Source organism: Chiloscyllium plagiosum, chromosome 27 (assembly GCF_004010195.1).
Source record: "Chiloscyllium plagiosum isolate BGI_BamShark_2017 chromosome 27, ASM401019v2, whole genome shotgun sequence".
Classification (NCBI taxonomy): Eukaryota; Metazoa; Chordata; class Chondrichthyes; order Orectolobiformes; family Hemiscylliidae; genus Chiloscyllium; species Chiloscyllium plagiosum.
In genome coordinates, this window is record NC_057736.1 from 16,602,589 (window position 1) to 16,621,739 (window position 19,151).

Consider the following 19,151-nt stretch of genomic DNA (forward strand, 5'->3'; position numbering starts at 1 on the left):
TTTCATCTGTCTAATTAGGCAGGAGAAATGGTGCAGAGGTTTGCATAAATAAAACAAAAGAACACAGCACGGCGATTTGGAAGACAAATTATTTTATTTAAGGCAATAGTTCCACTCATGTAATCAAACAGAACTGTGTGCATACACCAGTCGCTTAACCTAAAGGCTTTGAGTTTTGTTTAACCGATAAAACTGCAAAAATCATTTCATCTTCATGTTACCAATGGGAGATATCAGCAACTGAGTTTGGAATGCGCAAATCATTGACCGCCAACATACTGAGGCTCTTTCCCTTCATCATGTTTGTTCAATTCAAATTGGTCTCAAGCTTAAAAGGATAGGACTGCCTTTTGTCACTAATCAGGCAGTCATCTGCACACAAGCATAGGAAGTCACAAAAGTCTCAGAAACATCAGATATTTCCCATTGGGAGTAAGAGACATGTCTCCATGTACAAATATCTCCCACAGGGAGTTAGAGACACCAGTCAACATACAGGTATTTCCTGTTGGGAGTGAGAGACTCACTTCAGTATATAGATATCTCTCTGAGGGAATGAGAGCCACCAGTCAGTTTGCAAAGAATTCCCTGATGTAACAAGAATCACCAGTCAATGTTCAGATATCTTCCTGAGGGAATGTGAGACACCTGTCAGTGTACAGATATCTCCCCAATGGAGTGAGGGACTGAGAAATGCCATCAATGTACAGGTCCCTTACTCAGGGACAGCGAGACAGCAGTCAGTGTACAGATACCTTCCCGACAGAATCAAGGACTGAGAGACAATAATCAATGGAGACGTACCTATATGGGAGAGTGAGGGATTGACAACCATCAGTCAGTTACAGATACCTTCCTGAGAGAGTGGGGAACAGAGAGACACCAGTCGCTATTCATATCACCCTGATGAAATGAGGACTGGGAAAAGCCAGTCAGTGCACAACTTCCTCCCCTATTGAGTAAGTGACTGAGAAAAACCACTAGTGTACAGATATCTCACTGAGGGGGAGAAAATCAGCACTTGATAATATCTTTATGTTTATTAGAATTGTGGGTGAGCAAGTTTGCATCAAGTATGACTTGAACCATTAGTTTATATTGTGAGCCAAACCTTTAAATATGTACAGTTTAAACATCTCCATTGAAAGACTGGGCAGAGGAATGTAGTATGAGCCCCTACCCACTCAGCTGTTAATCAAACCAAGAGCAATTGTGAGGACAAGGTATTAGTTGACAAGGTCATTTCTTGGCCCATCCTCACTTATCTGCACTGTGAAATCTCGCAGTCTTCCCACCACACCTGGCAACTATCTCTCAAATAACCCAGAGATTTTCCCTCCTCAATCCTAGCCAATTCCATTCCATTCACTTGGTGACCTTTGCCCATTGTTTAGGTTAAATTATATTCTGGATTTTTAAAATGGTGTTTACAGTCTTATATGATTTTCATAAATGTGTGGAACGTTATGGTAAATTGAATTTGATTTTGAACTTTGTGGCAATAACATGTAATGAGTTGGTACAGCAATGGGTTAATTGTAGTGCTGGTCCAGAAAGGTCACGGGGTTGAAGCACATCAGAAGAGGTTGAGAAACTGAATTGAACAAATCAATGAATTGGAAATGAAATCTGTTGATTGTTTTAAAAACCTGATTGGTTCACGGTGGCACAGTGGTTAGCACTGCTGCCTCACAGCGCCAGAGACCCGGGTTCAATTCCCGCCTCAGGCGACTAACTGTGTGGAGTTTGCACGTTCTCCCCGTGTCTGCGTGGGTTTCCTCCGGGTGCTCCGGTTTCCTCCCACCATCCAAAGATGTGCAGGGTCAGGTGAATTGGCCATACTAAATTGCCTGTAGTGTTAGGTAAGGGGTAAATTTAGGGGTATGGGTGGGTTTCGCTTCGGCGGGTCGGTGTGGACTTGTTGGGCCGAAGGGCCTGTTTCCACACTGTAATCTAAATCTAAAATCTAAATCTAAAACCTCATGTCCTTGCAGGAGGGGAACCCATCACTTCAATCCAATCTGGTCTACACGTTACTCCAGCCCAATGCTAAATGACTGAATCATCATACTATCAGGGATATGAGAAATGCCCAAGGAAGATTGGCTGGTTAGCATCACACACATCCCAAGACCAAATGGAGTAAAAATATATGGTCAGAAGCTATTTAAACATTGTTGAATATGTTGTGCTTCCTACATTTTACCCACAAGAGGTTTACTCAGAGCAGTTACTTTTCATCCTTTGTGTGACACAGATATTTCAGATGTTCTTTGCCGCTGTATCTGTTGCTGCCTGTGTTGGTCCCAGTGCTGGAGCTGGTATTGGTAGCTTTCACCATGAACAAAATCTTCAGGCTCTCAGGTTTCAGTCCTGATTTTGCCAAATCCCTCCTTCAATAATTCCTAAAAGTGAAACATAAACATTTTATGTATTCAAAACAAGTTTTCATTTACTGAATCTAAACCAAAAGTGATTTCAAATGCCTCTGTCAAATCTTGTCTTAACCCGTTCTGCTTTTTGTAGGTCAACCTTAGTTTCTGTAGTCAATCCTCATAACCGAAACCTTGGAAACCACCTTGGAATTATTCCAATAAAGCTCTCCTGTGCCACTTCCAAAGCCTTCATTGTCCCTCCCAAAACTTAAAGCCCAAAATTGGAAACAATCATCCAAATGATGCTGGACTGGTGTTTTATACAACTCAGCATAACTTCCTGTCTTGTTCCCTGTGTCATTATTCAGTAAATTCACAATCCCAATTGTTGAACTGTCCCAAAATCTTTAAAGATTTGTGTACAAAAAACCAATGTCTCTCTACTTTTCCAGCCCCTTTAAACTGTATTCTATAACTTGTATTGTCTCACCTCATTCCTCTGATTAATACGTATCACATCCCAATCCCAGATTTTCTGCATTGAAGTTTATCTGCCATTTGACTGCCTATTCCACCAGCCTGTCTAAGTGTCTTGGTCCTTTTCCTCACTGTTTCCTGCTGCTCCAAATTCCATGGGGTATTTCAAATTTCAAAGTTGACATTGCACCCCTCATCCAAGTCACTAATGTGTGTCAAACATATCAGTGATCCTAATCCTGAACTATGGGGTATATCATTGAATCCCTCTCTCCAATCTGAAAACAGCCATTGATCACAACTCTCTTGTTTTTTATCCCACGGCCAACTTTGTATCTGTGCTGTTGCCTCTTTTATCCCATAGGCGTTAATTTCAATATCAAGCTCTAAATGTGATCCTTTATTCAATGCCTTTTGAAAATCCATATGTACAACAGAACTGCAATGTCCAGATCTATACTTTCTGTCACCGTAACAAATATCTTGTGGCATATAGATAATAAAAAATGGGTTCAGAAGTACAGTGGTAGCATCTCTGCCTCTGGGCCAGAAACTCAAACTCAAGTCCGACATCAAGCCTTTATAGAAAGTGTGCCATAATGTGGCCAAATAGTTATTAAGATCATCAATCGTTAAATCATTGTAAAATACCAGTGGTAGGCAGTGAATGTGGGAGAGTCTCCTGGTCAGCCAGAACTGTTGGGGAGATGCAGCACAACAGCTTCCCTACATTCAAAGACTCTGGAATCTCTCACCATTTATATAGCATGACTTTTTTTATTTTTCCTGCTAAAATAGACTGTTACATATTTTCACATTTTATATTCCATTTGCTAGATCTTTGCCCACTCATTTAATCTATCTGTACATCTTTGTAGCCTTTGTATGTTTTCTTCTCAACTTACCAATCTTTGTGTCAACAGCAAAGTTAGCAGTCATACTATGTCTAAGTCATTTCTATAAATTATAAAATGATGATCCCTAAGGCACATCAGTCATTGCATCTTGCCAACCAGAAAATGACTCATTTATGCCTGGTCTCTGCTTCCTGTTAGCCAGCTCTTCTTCTGTGACTGTAGGTCCGCAGTTATGCAGTTAACTCTTAACTGCCCTCTGGGCAATTCGGGATGGACTATACATTCTGGGCTAGACAGTGATGTCCATGTCCCATGAATGAATTACTAAAAGAAAGTACAATTCTTTAATCCCAATGTCATTGGGAAACGAAATATGTTTGTATTTACATAGCAATTTGTACATTCTTGTCATCCCTAAGCAGTTTACAGCTTTTCTAATATGTGGCCATCAATTTTCATATAGCAAGCTCCCACAAACAGCAACATGATTATTGAAGAATAAATTTCAGCCAGGCCACTGGGGAAGATTCCTCTGATCTTCCCTGAAATGTTTGAAAGGCAGCACCCGAAACATTGCAGCACTCTTCCAGTATTGCACTGGACTAGGAGTGTAGGTTTTTGAGTTCTGAAATGACCCTCATGTTTGAATAGCATGTCAATGCTGACAATTTGGGATCGCCGATTACACCGAAAACCACAGGAGGCCAGGCCTCATCACAGAGCTCCTGGATATGAGAAAAGAGAACAATGCAGGAATATGTCTTAAACTATATCAGCAGCTAGTCTGTGGATCTGTACTGGTAATCTCCTTCAATTTAAACGGAGTTAAACTCATCTCGTCACTGTTGTACTTACAGCTGCAATACTGTCCACTGACAAGACAAGCCAGCAGTTATCATCCAATCTCCCAAGCACAAGGCTCAGAGGAAAGCAGTGTATAGTGACACCTGCTGGTATCTAAATACTTCTTCACATTCACATCACTGCAGACAATTAATCCAAAGGGTCCACTCCTCAAACAAAACTCATGGCAATTCTTTTGCCATGTGCCTCTGTATGTCCCTCTGCTTGTGTGTATCTATATGCCCCTCAGAGCATGTCTGACTCTCTGTGCCCTTCTGTATTTCTTTGTCAGTGTGTGTCTCTGTATGTATGTGAACCTGTCTGTGTCTCTCATTCTGTGTATGTGTTTGTTTCTCTCTGGATTTTTCTGTCTTTCTGTGTCCATTTGTTGTTATGTGCGTCTGTGACCCTGCTTGTTTGTATAAGCTTGTGTTTTTATGTCACTTGCATTTATCCTTTTACACTTTCTACTTATAAGTCATACATTCTGTTCACACAAGGCCTTTTCTCTGTACATTGCATTATCCACCTCTTGTTGACGTCTGTCAAATCATTAACCAAAATATTTTGACTTTTCATATTCCTCCTTAGACTCCCTGACACAAGGTTACTTCATAGGAACAACCGTCAGCCAATTTCTCAAAATGCTGGGAGCAGACATGATGAATCCTTCCCTGATTGCAGAGACAGACACTGTGTGAATAACAGCAACTTACAATTGCATAGCACCTTTAACATTGCTAAGAAGATCCCCAGTCTTTCACAGGAACGTTATCTGTCACTGGGCTGCAGTAGGAGAGGCAGCCAAACGCTTGGTCAAAGAGGTAGGTTATAAAAAGCATTGTAAAGGAGGAAAGAGATAAGGAGAAGTTTAAGGATTAATTTCCAGAGTTTGAGAATGAGGCAAGAATGGTGGAGTGAAGGCAATTGTGGATATGCAAGAGGTGAGAAATCTCAGAAAGTTGTAGGCCTGGAAGAGATGACAGAGATAGGAAGAGGGGGCGGCCATGAGGGGATTTGAACAAAGGGATAGGAATTGTGAAATGAGGTTTTGCAAGACCAAGAGCCAATGTAGGTCAAGGAGAAGAGATAGGTGCATGGGATTTGATTCTATTCACAAGAGATGTTTTAACCATGTGCCACTCTTGACTCTCTCCTGATTCAAGATATTCCCATGGAACTGGCATGAAGCAGATATAACCTCCATGATGAAGACTTACATGGAGCACTCATTCTCTCCCACTCTTCTCAGAGAAGCCCCTGTATGTAAACCAATGATAGTGAAGTTATACTCCCTCTTTTGCCCTGGTCACAGCTTCAGTGACCCTCTGATTAGCTTTGATTAGATTAGATACAGTGTGGAAAAAGGCCATTCAGCTGTCCACACTGACCCTCCAAAGAGTAACTGCCCAGATCCAGACCCATTTCCCTCTGACTAATGCACCTAACACTATGGGCAATTTAGCATAGCCAATCTTTGGATTGTGGGAGGAAACCCACGCAGATATGGGGAGAATGTGCAAACTCCACGCAGACAGTCGTCCGAGGTGGGATTCGAACCCAGGTCCCTGACACTGTGAGGCAGCAGTGCTAACCACTGAGCCACCGTGCCACCCCACCAAAATGGTTTTGAAATGGCAGAAAGCTGGTGAAATCGAAACAGGAGGACAGGGAGACCAGCTGTTGAGCTTTTAAAGCACAGCTTCCCCAGTCAGAGGCCAGGCCTGATAGGCACATTTTGGTGTAATTACTGTCCTCTTGGAAGAGAGCAGCGAAGGGAAAGAAATAAAAAAAAGCAATTTGTTCTAATTAAATCTCATGGCGGGGCTGATGGCAGTGACTGCTGAATGCCCTGACTCCAACAAGCAAAGACCAAGCTGCCTGCTGCTAAAACCACTCACACTATTCTCCGACCAGGGTTCCCCCACCGTGGCTTCCTGTCATTACTCAACAATAGGAATTAACTGGCAGTAAATGCCTCAGTGGCAATTGCTGCCACCAACTGGTGTCCTTTTGTGAGACAGGAGTGGTGAATGCCACCTCCCCCTTCCCCACACTCCCCCTCCCACCTCCTCCCTTACCTCCCCCTCCCATTCCCATCCATCAGGTACAAGGCAATAGTTGTACCAGACCCCGGGCGTCTTTGTGCACCCACTGGTTCCAGGTAATCCCATTTTACTGAACACCCCCCCCCCCCACCCCATCACTCACCAACCCCTACTCCCTGCCTTCCACATCACTGCAGCCCCAGACTCCTCTCTCTGTATTGGATCATAATAGCAGGCTCTCTAGCAACATAGAGTCATACAGCACAGAAACAGACCCTTCGGTCCAACCAGTCAATGCCGAACATGTTCCCAAACTAAACTAGTCCCACCTGCCTGCACTTGGTCCATATCCCTTCAAATATTCCCTGTTGATGAACTTATCCAAATATCTTTTAAATATTTTATCTGCACCCACATCCATCATTTCCTTTGGAAGTTTATTACACTCACAAACCATTCTCTGTGTAAACAAAGTTGCCCCTCGTGTCTTTTTTATATCTTTCGCCATACACCTTAAAAATGTGCCCTGTAGTCTTCAAATGCTCCACCCTAGGGAAAAGAGACCTGTTATTCACCTTATCTATACCCCTAATGACTTTATAAATCTCTATAAGATCACTCTTTAACCTCCGACGCTGCAGTGAAAGATGTCCCAGCTTATCCTCACAACTCAAACCCTTCATTCTCAGCAACATCCTGGCAAATGTCTTCAGAACACTCTCCAGCTTAATAATATCCTTTCTATAATAGAGTGACCAGAACTGGAGACGAAGCAGCTACTGTGAATTTGCAGGTGGAGGCTAAGCTGGGGTGCTGGAAAAGCACAGCAGGTCTGTCTGCATCCAAGAAGCAGGAAAATCGATGTTTCGGGCAAAAGCCCTTCTGACCAGCTGTGCTTTTAAAGCCCTGCTCTAATCTTGACTCACAATGCATGGGAGACAGGAAATTAAGACTCCAGTATCTTTGCATAGATTGAGTTTTTGACTTTCTGTGCTTTATCAGAAAGCAGAAAAGGAGAAAGTGGTTGAGGGAGTATTTGTGTTTACACAGTATTTCGCCCTAGCTCAGAAAGTCCGAATGTGCTTCACAGCCAATGAGGTACACGGGTATGGTGTAGGAAGTGTTGCAGCCAATTTACACACAGCAAGATCAATAAATAGTAATATGACTTATGACCAGATAATGTTATGATTAAGTTAGTTTAGAGAAAACTTGCTCACTCTTCTTCAAAGTGATGCTGTGGGATCATTTACATCCACCTGACAGAGCAGAGTCAGTCACCACCAAATGTCTCATCTGAAAGACAGCACCTCTGACAGTGCAGCAGTGGCTTGGCACTGCACCTTAAGTATGAGCCTCGATTTTACGCTCCAGCTTCTGGATTGACCCGTCAAATCTTCAAAATCACGATAGGAAAGAGCAAAAGGCAAAGGGCATCAATCTCCAGGACTTAATACTGCATAGGCTTCATTACTGGACTCAATGGTTTTACAATTGCACCATCTACAGCCAGCAATATCCCTCATGACTTGGAGCCTCCAGGTACATTCAACGCTGCGAAGTAATGGAGTTACTCAGGCACTTTGACCGTCGCCTTTCAGAGTGGGCCATTGCCATTTGAAATCAGATAGTGAAAGCATTGCAAAATATTGAAAATAACCACAGCTCCAAACAATGTCAAAAGGCTAGCAAGCACCAATTTACCCCAGTTTAACAAATTAAAAACTGCAATAGATTCCTTACTAAAAGATCTCAAGCTCAAACTGAGCTTTTCACTGGAAAACAAACTTGCCCGAATCCCACTCTGAGAATTTCAACAGACTGATCCCCTCTCATTTTAAATAATACTCAACACGTCAGGCAGCATCTGTAGAGAGAGAAATAGGATTCAACATTTTAAGTCAAAAACTTTACATCTGAATAAATTTCTTATTTCAGTCCTGCATGCAGAATGACAATGGATCAAATCCCTTCCCATTCAACCCCATTACACAGAATTCCAATGTATCAAATCAATTCCAATTCAATCTGACTGTACAGAATTCCAGGGAATCAAAAACTGTTCACCGTACAGAATTCTAATGGATCAAACTCCTGCAACTATCTATAAACTCTGAAGTACAAGATAGCTGCTGAAATAATACACATGATATGGTAACAATGAGATTAAAAAGTTACTTTCCTAATTGTCTCCTCCTCTGCAGGGCTGAAAAACCTACTTCTGTTCCTATGGAGAAAGTGAGGACTGTAGAAGCTAGAGATCAGAGCTGAAAAATGTGTTGCTGGAAAAGCACAGCTGCCTGACCTGCTGCGCTTTTCCAGCAACACATTTTTCAGCTACTTCTGTTCCTATGCATAATTATGGTCTTATGGATTCTAGTTTTGCTAGGGCTCCTTGATGCCATATTTGGTAGGACGTTGCTTTCACATCTACAGCAGTTACTCCCACCTCACATATGGAGTACAGCTGTTTTGCCTATAGGTGGACCCAAGCTGTAATGACTTCAGGAATTGAGTAGGCCTGGAAGAACTCAAACTGAACATTAGTCAGCAGTACATTGCTCAGCACTGGCAATGACCCTTCCATCAGTTTGATGATTGACAGTGGAATGATAGGACAGTAATTGTTCAGGTTGAATTTGCCATGCTTTTTGTGGACAGAATAAACTTTGTCAGTTTTCTGCATTGTTGGGTTGATGCTATTGTTGGCTAGGGGTGTGGCTAGGTCTGGAGCACACGTCTTCAGCACTATTGTTGGGAATTTGTTTATCTTTGCTTTATGTAGTATCTTCAGCCAATTCTTGATATTACAGGGTGTGAATCAAGTTGTTTGAAGATTGGTATCTGTAATGCCAGGGGCCTCAAGGAGAGGCTAAGAGGGATCAGAAATGTGGCCCTTCTCATGATAAGTGTTTCAAATTTGCCTTAAACCCTGATTTGATGGATCCCTAACATTGAAGATGATTATATTTGTGGAGCCTCCTCCCCCAGTGAGTTGGGTTAATTGTCGTCCACGAGTCATGACTGGATGTGGCAGGACTGAAGAACTTAAAGCTGATCCGTTGGTTGTGGGAATGCTTAACCCTATCTTTTGCATGCTGCTTCTACTGCTTGACACACAAGTAATCTTGTTTTAGAGCTTCACTAGACTGACACCTCACTTTTAGGAATGCTTGTTGCTGCTCTTAACATGCTGAGCTGCACTCTCTATTGACCAGGGATGATCTCGTGACTGATGATAGAATGGCAGAATGGGAGATAATGCTGGGCTGTGAGGTTATAGATTATGACTGAATACAATTTTGCTGATGATTGTCCACTGTGACTCTCGCATGCCCTGCTTTGACTTGTTAGGTCTGTTCAATATCTATCCCATTTATATTGGTAGTGCCACACAACATGATGTAAGGTATCCCCATTGTGCAGACTTTGTCTCCACAAGGACTTTGTGATGGTCACTCATACCAATAATGTCTTGGATAGATGTATCACAGGTATATTGCTGAGGATAAGATCAAATAGATATCTCCCTCTTTTTGATTCCCTCATCACTTTCTGCAGACTCTGTCAAGCAGTTCTATTCCTTTAGGATGTGACCAGTTTGGTCAGTCATAGTGCCACTGAGCCATATCCAGAGAAGGACAGCATGGTTTAAGGCAAAGGACCTGCTGATCAGAGGGAACCTTCTCCAGGGACTGTTGGAGCTGTAGGGATTGGTGTCCCTCTTTGAGAAAGCCAGCCTTTATCTCTGAAGACCAACCAGGTTGCTGCAGGTAGACAGTCTGCCTTCATATTAGTGGAGCTCTTTGAAGAAGTAACTTGAGCTATAGGTAAAGGGGAATGAGTGGATGTACTGTACTTAGATTGCCATAAGGAATTTGATAAGATGCCACATCAAAGATGGAAAATAAAAGCACATGGTGTTGGGGTTTGTAAATTAGCGTGGATAGAACATTGGCTGGCCAGCAGGAAGCAGGTCTTTTCCAGGCTGGCAGGATGTCATGACAAACTCTTTACAATTTGTGTAAATGATTTGGATAAAGGAATCGAAGGGACCACGTTTAGAGAAGCAAGATGGAATACACCCAGTCACCAAGTTCAAGTTGCAGTTCAAGCAAAACTCAAAAAACTCAACATCATTGAGGACAAAACAATCTGTTTGATTGGTGCTCCCTCCGTCACCTTGAACAGTCTCTTCTTTTACAGTGATGCACAGCAACAGCAGCCTGTACCATCCATATGATGCACTTTAGCAACTCATCAAGGTTCTTTCAACAGCACCTTCTAAACTCGAGAACTTTACCACCTACAAGTACAAGGCCAGCAGATACATAGGAACACCACAACCTGTAACTTCCTCTCCACACCACCTTGACTCAGAACTATATCTCTGTTCCTTCACTATTACTAAATCAAAATCCTGCTGCTCCCTTCCTAACAGCAGTGTGGTTGTCCCTATACCCCAAGGAGTGCAGTGGTTTAAGAAGGCAGCTTATTACCATCTTTCCAAGGGCAATAGGGATGGGCAATAAATACTGGTGACTCCCACATCTCATGAATGAATACTGAAATACATTCTCTGATTATTTTTTACTTAACTGCTGAGGGGTAATAGCTGTCAGTTCTCTGATTAAAACAGTAGCATCAAGAGCTCATCACTGCCTCTAATTGGACAGTGGACACAGAAGCAGCCAGTTAGGGTTATTAGGGGCTGCCTCCAGTAAAGCTGTCAAACTTTTTTGCTGCAGGAGTGAGCACTGAGGAGCACCAGTTACTGAGGTTTAGATTAGATTAGATTACATTACAGTGTGGAAACAGGCCCTTCGGGCCAACAAGTCCACACCGATTGGCCGAAGCGCAACCCACCCATACCCCTACATTTATTCCTTACCTAACACTACGGGCAATTTAGCATGGCCAATTCACCTGACCTGCACATCTTTGGACTGTGGGAGGAAACCGGAGCACCCGGAGGAAACCCACGCAGACACGGGGAGAACATGCAAACTCCACACAGTCAGTCTCCTGAGGCGGGAATTGAACCCAGGTCTCAGGCGCTGTGAGGCAGCAGTGCTAACCACTGTGCCACCGTGCCGCCCACAGGTTCCGAAACCTGTGATAAAATCCAGTCCATGCACAGCCCAGCAGAGGTGACTGGTAACTCAGTGGAGGGACTTGTTAAACCTGCACCCAGTACAGCACAAGGGAGATAGATTTTAATCAACCTGTTCAGAGAAGGTGAAGTAGATGGGAATTGACCCCAAGCCTCCTGGCTCAGAGGTGGGGACACTACCACTTCACCGCACAAGCCCTCATAATAGGCCACTGTGATATGCTGTTCCACTGAGGAGCAGCACTGGGCAGGGAGCTATGACCTGTGGAGAGTTGGACTCCTAACCTGATGTCCCAGAATACTGCTTTAACTCACTCAGATTTTCCACTGGATTTCCACTTCCCAGCAACTCACAGTGACAAGCTCTTGCATTTATCTTGTGCTTTTTGAGATAGCAAAATTCCCCAAGTTGTTTCTTAAGAGTGGTCATCGAACAGAATTTGACACCGAACCACAAAAAGCACTATTAAAACAAAGACTTATTAGTCAAGGAGTTGTTTTCAAGGCGCATCTTAAAGGAGGGGAGAGAGGGTGTGAGACAGAAAGATTCAGGGACAGAATGTCAAAGCCTTGACCAGGCAGCTGCTAACGGTGGGAGTGATTAAAATCAGACACAACCAAGGGGCCAAAACTCAAAGGCTGATGGTACATTACGTAGACAGGAGGGGTGAGATTATGGGAGGATTTGAACATAAGGAAAAGCATAAAAGCAAGGCATTCACTAGACTGGGTATCAATATAGGTAAGCAAGCACAAAGGGTGATGAGCAGTGCAATGAAAATGGTCAGAAGGCAGTGTGAGAGAGCTCAGGTTTACACAGTGTACAAGGTGGGAGACGAGTAGCCGAACCGCAAAATGACAGCAACATGGATGAGGCTTTCAGCAGCAGCACAGCTGAGACTGGCTCTGTGCAATTTACAGAGACAGACATGGGTGGCCTTAATGATGGAGATGAGTTAGGATCCACAACAGTTCTTCCTAGGTCTGGCATGTTTTGTGGAGAGCATTGAATGAAGTAACTGAGTATTTGGAAAGCCGTGAACGACTCAGCCCAAGTCAGCATGAATTCACTGAAGGGAAACTATGTTTGACAAATTTTCTGGAATTTATTTGAGGATGTGATCAGTAGAGTGGGCAAGGGTGAATCAGTGGAAGTTGTGTATCTGGACTTTCAAAAAGCTTTTGACAAGGTTCCACACAACAGATTAAGTGATGAGGAAAATTAAAGCTCATGGTATCAGAGGTAATGTATTGAAATGAATAGAGAACTGGTTGGCTGATGGGAAGCAGAGAGTTGGAATAAATGGGTCATAGAGTCATAGACATGTACAGCACGGAAACAAACCCTTCAGTCCAACTCGTCCATGCCGACCAGATATCCCAACCTAATCGACTCCCATTTGCCAGCATCTGGCCCATATCCCTCTAAACGCTTCCTATCCATATATCCATCCAGATGCCTTTTAAATGCTGTAATTGTACTATCCTCCGCCATTTCCTCTGGGAGTTCATGCCATACACATACCACACTCTGCATGCCCCTTAGGTCCCTTTTATATCTTTCCCCTCTCACCCTAAACCTATGCCCCCTAGTTCTGGACTCCCCCACCCCATGAAAAGAACCTTGTCTACTTATCCTATCCATGCCCCTCATGATTTTATAAACCCCTATAAGGTCACCCCTCAGCCTCTGACACTCCAGGGAAAACAGCCATAGCCTATTCAGTCTCTCCCTGAATCTGAAATCCTCCAACCCTGGCAACATCCTTGTAAATCTTTTCTGAACCTTTCAAGTTTCACATAATCTTTCCAATAGGAGGGAGACAGAATAGCACACAATATTCCAACAGTGGCCTAACCAATGCTCTATACAACCGCACCATAACCTTCCAACTCCTGTACTCAATACTCTGACCAATAAAGGAAAGCATACCAAATGCCTTCTTCACTATCCTATCTACCTGTGACTCTAATTTCAAGGAGCAATGAACCTGCACTCCAAGGTCTCTTTGTTCAGCAACACTCCTCAGGACCTTACCATTAAGTGTACAAACTCTGCTTTGATTTGCCTTCCCAAAATGCAGTACCACATAATTATCTAAATTAAACTTTTCAGAGTGGCAGGCACTGACAAGTGGGGGACAGTGCTGGGGCCTCAGCTGTTCACGATTAACTATGCCGACAAAGAAATTGAATGTAAAGTTTTCCAAATATGCAGATGACACTAAGCTGGGTGGTAGTGTGTGCCGTGAGTAGGATGCTGAGAGGCTGCAGGGTGACTTGGGCAGACTGGCTGAATGGGCAAACACATGGCAAATGCAATATAATGTGGAGAAATGCGAGGTTATCCACTTTGGTGACAAAAACATGAAGGCTGATTATTATCTAAATGATGGCAGTTTCGGAAAAGGTGAGGTGCAGTGAGACCTGGGTGTCATGGTGGAACAGTCACTGAAGGTTGGCATGCAGGTGCAGCAGGCAGTGAGGAAAGCTAATGGCATGCTGGCCTTCATAGCGAGAGGATTTGAGTAGTGGAGTAAGGATGTCTTACTGCAGTTATATCGGCCCTTGGTGAGGCCACACCTGAAGTACTGTGGGCTGTTTTAGTCTCCTAGTCTGAGGAAGGACTGGTGGTTCGAGGGTTCAGAGGGATTTCGGCCAAATGCTGGCAAATGGGATTCGATTAATTTAGGATATCTGTTGGCATAGACAAGTTGGACTGAAGGATCTGTTTCTGTGTTGTACATCTCTGACTCTGTGACTCAGTGAGTCTGATGTCAGCACTGCAGGAATAGTGGAGTCCAGCAAAGGTTCACCAGACTAACTCCCGGGATGGCAAAACTGACATGATTAAAGATTGGATCAACTGGGCTTGTACTCACTGGAATTTAGAAGAATGAGAGGGGATCTCACAGAAACATATAAAATCCTGATGGCACTGGACTGTTCCTGATGGCACTGGACTGTTCCTGATATTGGGGAAGTCCAGAATTAGGAGTTATAGTCTAACATTAAGGGGTAGGCCATTCAGGACTGAGAGGAGGAATTTCTTCACTCAGAGAGTTGTGAACCTGTGGAATTCTCTCCCACAGAAAGCTGTTGGGGCCAATTGGGAGTTGGATGTGGCCCTTGCAGCTCGAGGGGTTCAAGGGGTATGGAGAGAAAGTGGGAATGGGATACTGAGATTGGGATACTGAGAATGGGATACTGAGATTGGGATACTGAGAATGGGATACTGAGATTGCATGTTCAGCCATGACTGGTGGTAAGGCTCAAAGGGCCGAATGGCCTACTCCTGCAGCTATTTTCTATGTTTCTATGTTCGGCGAGTTAATAAAGAAATGGAAATCTCCCTCTGGTCCACACCCCACACTCTCAGGGTGGTTATTGCCGAGGCTCCCTATTTCTCACCCACGTTCAATCAAGACTCAAATTAAATGGTAATGAAATCTCTCAGAAAGCATGCAGGCCAGATTTAGTCTGCTATTAGTGCACCTGGATCGTGGAGTAACAAGCAGCTCCGGAATAACACAGTTAAAACAGCTTTACTGAAAGCAACAGCTGGCCTCGGACAATACCAGTAATTACTATACTGCAGGGCCGGCTGTAATTACAGAGTTGATTAAAGCCTCCAAGTCACATAACTGCAAGGATGGCAGCTCTTAAAGGGACGGTAATACCCACCCACCCGCCATCTCTCTCTCTCTCTCTCTCACACACGCAACGTATTCCCTTCCCCATCAAAATAGCAACAGCTTATCTTTCAAATAAAGGTTGAGAGATAAATATTATTCAATGCAGCGGGAAGAACTCCCCTACTCTTCCTCAAAATAGTAGCTGCGGAATCTTCGAAAGACAGCTGTGCAGCACTGGGAATGCCAGCCTGGGATTGTGTGCTGAAGACTCTGGAGTAGGATTATAAACTCCACAATGTCTTTGACACTAATCCAGCTCCTTCAGAGGCAGCTTTCAGAATGAGCAGAACCTCATCCAGGACTCCCTGATTGGATCAAATTAACAAGCTCAAACAGGGAACTCATATTCTCTGAGGTCCACCTGGCTGACCTTACTATAATTGCTACATCCCACCACCCCCCCCCCCCCACCCTGAGTCCGAGTGCATAGGATGTATTTTTTGTAGCTCCTCCTGAGGCATTTCAGCACTGGGTCAAGTTCCTCTAACTCTGCCCCTGATATGGGGGGTGTATAACACTCAGTAGCTTGCCTCTTGTGCCCAGAGTGTCTCGGAAGAAATTCATTCTCCTCTTCAGGCTGCAAAGACGTCAAGGTGGTGACATCCGCTGTGTCCATCTCAGATTTTGAGGTTTCTTCAATGCTTCATGGAGAGGGTTCTGGAACTGCCAGGCACATTTTGCTCCTGCACCGTTTGCGAGTTTACAGCTTTCATATGGTCCACGTGCTTATTCAGAACTTTATAATTAATGGACCTGACCTCACATCAATTATGCCTCTTCCACATGCAGGGCCATTTCTGTAGTTCCGCCATCAAATGTCATCTCCTGAAGTACACTGTCTCTCTCACTTAGCGGAGTCTTGTGTTTGGCATTGGCATTCCTGATGACATTTCACTACTCCCACCATACCGCCAAAAGTATGGGAAGATCAGATTTAATCTGGTGCTGAGTCTTCTTACCATTGTAATTGCATAAGGGGTGCTCCTATAATCAACCAGGAACCGGGACAGTTTAGTATTGAGTGAAGCTATAGGCTGTTTCTTTCAGCCTGCCTTCAAAGTTTGGACTGCTCTTTCTGCCAGACCATTGGATGATGGATGGTATGGAGCTGTCCTTTTATGACGAATACCATTCAACTTTAGGAAATCCTCAAATTGTCTGCTGGTAAACGATAGCCTGTTATCTATGACCAACGTTTTGGGGAGTCCGTATATTGCAAAAGATGCACACAGTTTTTCTATTGTGGTCCCTGTATTTGATAAGGGAACTCTGTGCATATCCAGCTACTTTGGGTGGGCCTTCACAATGATTAGGAACATTGCTTCCATGAAGGGACTTGCAGAGTCGATGTGAAACCAAGTCCAGAATTTACCCGGCCATTCCCATGAATATTGGGGTGCTGCCGGCAGTAATTTTTGTTCTTGTTGGCACTCTGGGCACTGCCCCACCAACGTAGCTACATCTGCAACCAATCCTAACATAACTGCTTGCCAACATCTTCATTTTGGAAACTCCTGGATGACCCTGGTGGAGTTCAACCAGTATCTGGTGCTGACCTTTACTGGGACAAATCACTCTTGCTCCCCATAATAATACATTATCCTCTACTGTGATCTGGTCCCTCGGATTCAAAAAGGTTTCAATTCTGGTTGTGAAGACCATTTGGTCTTCCCCATCACCACCAACCGTTTCAGTTTTTGTCAGGACCAAATCTTTCTGCGTCCAAAGTCTGATGTCATCAGCAGTGGCTGGAAGGGTATCCCGAAAATTTAAAACCATTACGGACTCTTCCAGTGGTTATAACCCCGGAGGTGTATCTGCCATCATAAGGCGGCTGAATGCATCCGCATTTGCTACTTGGCCTCGCCAACAGTGTTCCAACTTGTAATTATATGCAGGGAGAAAGTGAGGTCTGCAGATGCTGGAGATCAAAGTCGAGAGTATGGTGCTAGAAAAGCACAGCAGGTCAGGCAGCATCTGAGAAGCAGGAGAATCAATGTTTTGGACATAAGCCTGATGAACACCATACTCTCAAGTGTGATTACAGCCCACCACTGAATTCATCCTGAAGCTGTGGGAGGCACTGCCTTGTCCTCTTTAAAGTTAAGAATCACACAACATCAGGCAATAATCCAACAAGGTTATTTCAAAGTACTAGCCAGTACTTATAAATAAACCTGTTGCACTATAACCTGGTGCTGTGTGATTTTTAACTTTGTCCACCGCAGTTCAACACCAGCTCCTTCACATCTTGTCCCCTTTAAGTAGACCTAGCAGGTATTTGTGAGTCCATTATTATTATAAATTTAGGTCTGTAAAGGTATTGGTGAAACTTTCTGACTCCAAATGACCGCTAAACCTTCCTTCTCTATCTGAGCATATTCAGGCTCCAGATGAAGGATCCTGCACAAAACGTTGACTCCCCAACTCCCCTGATGCTGCTTGACCTGCTAAGTATTTTTCCAGCTCTATATTTTATTGACGCTGACTTTTCAGCATCTGCAATCCTCACTATTCCATAACCAGGCTCTGCATTAATCAAAGTCCTGGATGCATGCACTATTGGCCATTCCTGTCCATTGGGCTGCCCCTGAGCTAATATGGGAAGACATCACATGTCTCGCTTGGGATAAGAGTGTGCCGACATCTTAGAGGATGATAGCTGTTTCTTCACTTCCCTGCATGCTATGGCTTGGCTACATGACCATTTCCAAGGCTGACCCTTTTTAAAGAGTTGATACAAGAGTGCCAGGCTCAAGGCCAGGTTATGTATGAACTTTCCATAACAACTCATCAATCTAAGGAAAGACCGAAGCTCTGGTTCAGACATTGGAGTCACCTTTGAACATCCTCACTTTATCTTCCAATGGGTGTAACCTGCTCTTGTCAACTCTCTAATCCAAGTAGGTCACTTGGGGTGCCTGGAAGACATATGCCTGCCTGAGAGAAACGTCTAAGGATTATGTCCAAGTCCTCTAAGAGTTCCTTATTGGTCTTCCCTATTGTTAGTACATCATCTAGACAATTGACAACCTGGGGTAAACCTTGTAAAATGTATTCCATTAACCGCTGCAAAATTGTACAGGCTGATGAACCCCAAATTGTAGTCTCGTATGTTGATATAAATTCTTATAGGTATTAATTGAAGCATACCTTTGGGAATCACATCTTACAGGGCATTAGTTAGGCCACATTCGGAATATTGCGTGCAATTCTGGTCTTCTTCCTATCGGAAAGATGTCATGAAACTTGAAAGAATTCAGAAAGGATTTACAAGGATGTTTCCAGGATTGGAGGATTTGAGCTATAGGGAGAGGTTGAACAGGCTGGGGCTGTTTTCCCTGGAGCATCAGAGGCTGAGGGGTGAACTTATAGTGGTTTATAAAATCATGAGGGGGATGAATAGGATAACAGACAAAGTCTTCTCCCTGGGGTGGGGGAGTCAAGAACTAGAGGTCATGGGTTTAGGGTGAGAGGAGAAAAATATAAAAGAGACCTAAGAGGCAATTTTTTCACTCAGAGGGTGGTATGTGTATGGAATGAGCTGCCAGAGGATGTGGTGGAGGCAGGTACAATTGCAACATTTAAAACGCATCTAGATGGGTATATGAATAGGAAGGGTTTGGAGGAATATGGGCCGGGTGCTGGCAGGTGGGATTAGATTAAGTTGGGATATCTGGTCAGCATGGACGAGTTGGCCCGAAGGGTCTGTTTCCATGCAGTACATCTCTGTGATTCCATGA

At 43.8% G+C, this 19,151-nt stretch overlaps 1 long non-coding RNA gene across 3 annotated transcripts in view; it reads right to left on the bottom strand.

Annotated features, from left to right (window-relative positions):
- Window positions 1-1,903: 1,903 nt before the first annotated feature.
- The window catches only part of LOC122563594, a 108,250-nt gene continuing 91,002 nt past the window's right edge, over window positions 1,904-19,151 (bottom strand). For all 3 annotated transcript variants that reach the window (XR_006315661.1, XR_006315662.1, XR_006315663.1), the window contains one exon: window positions 1,904-2,405. This is a non-coding gene — a long non-coding RNA (uncharacterized LOC122563594). The remainder of the gene's footprint in view (window positions 2,406-19,151) is intronic.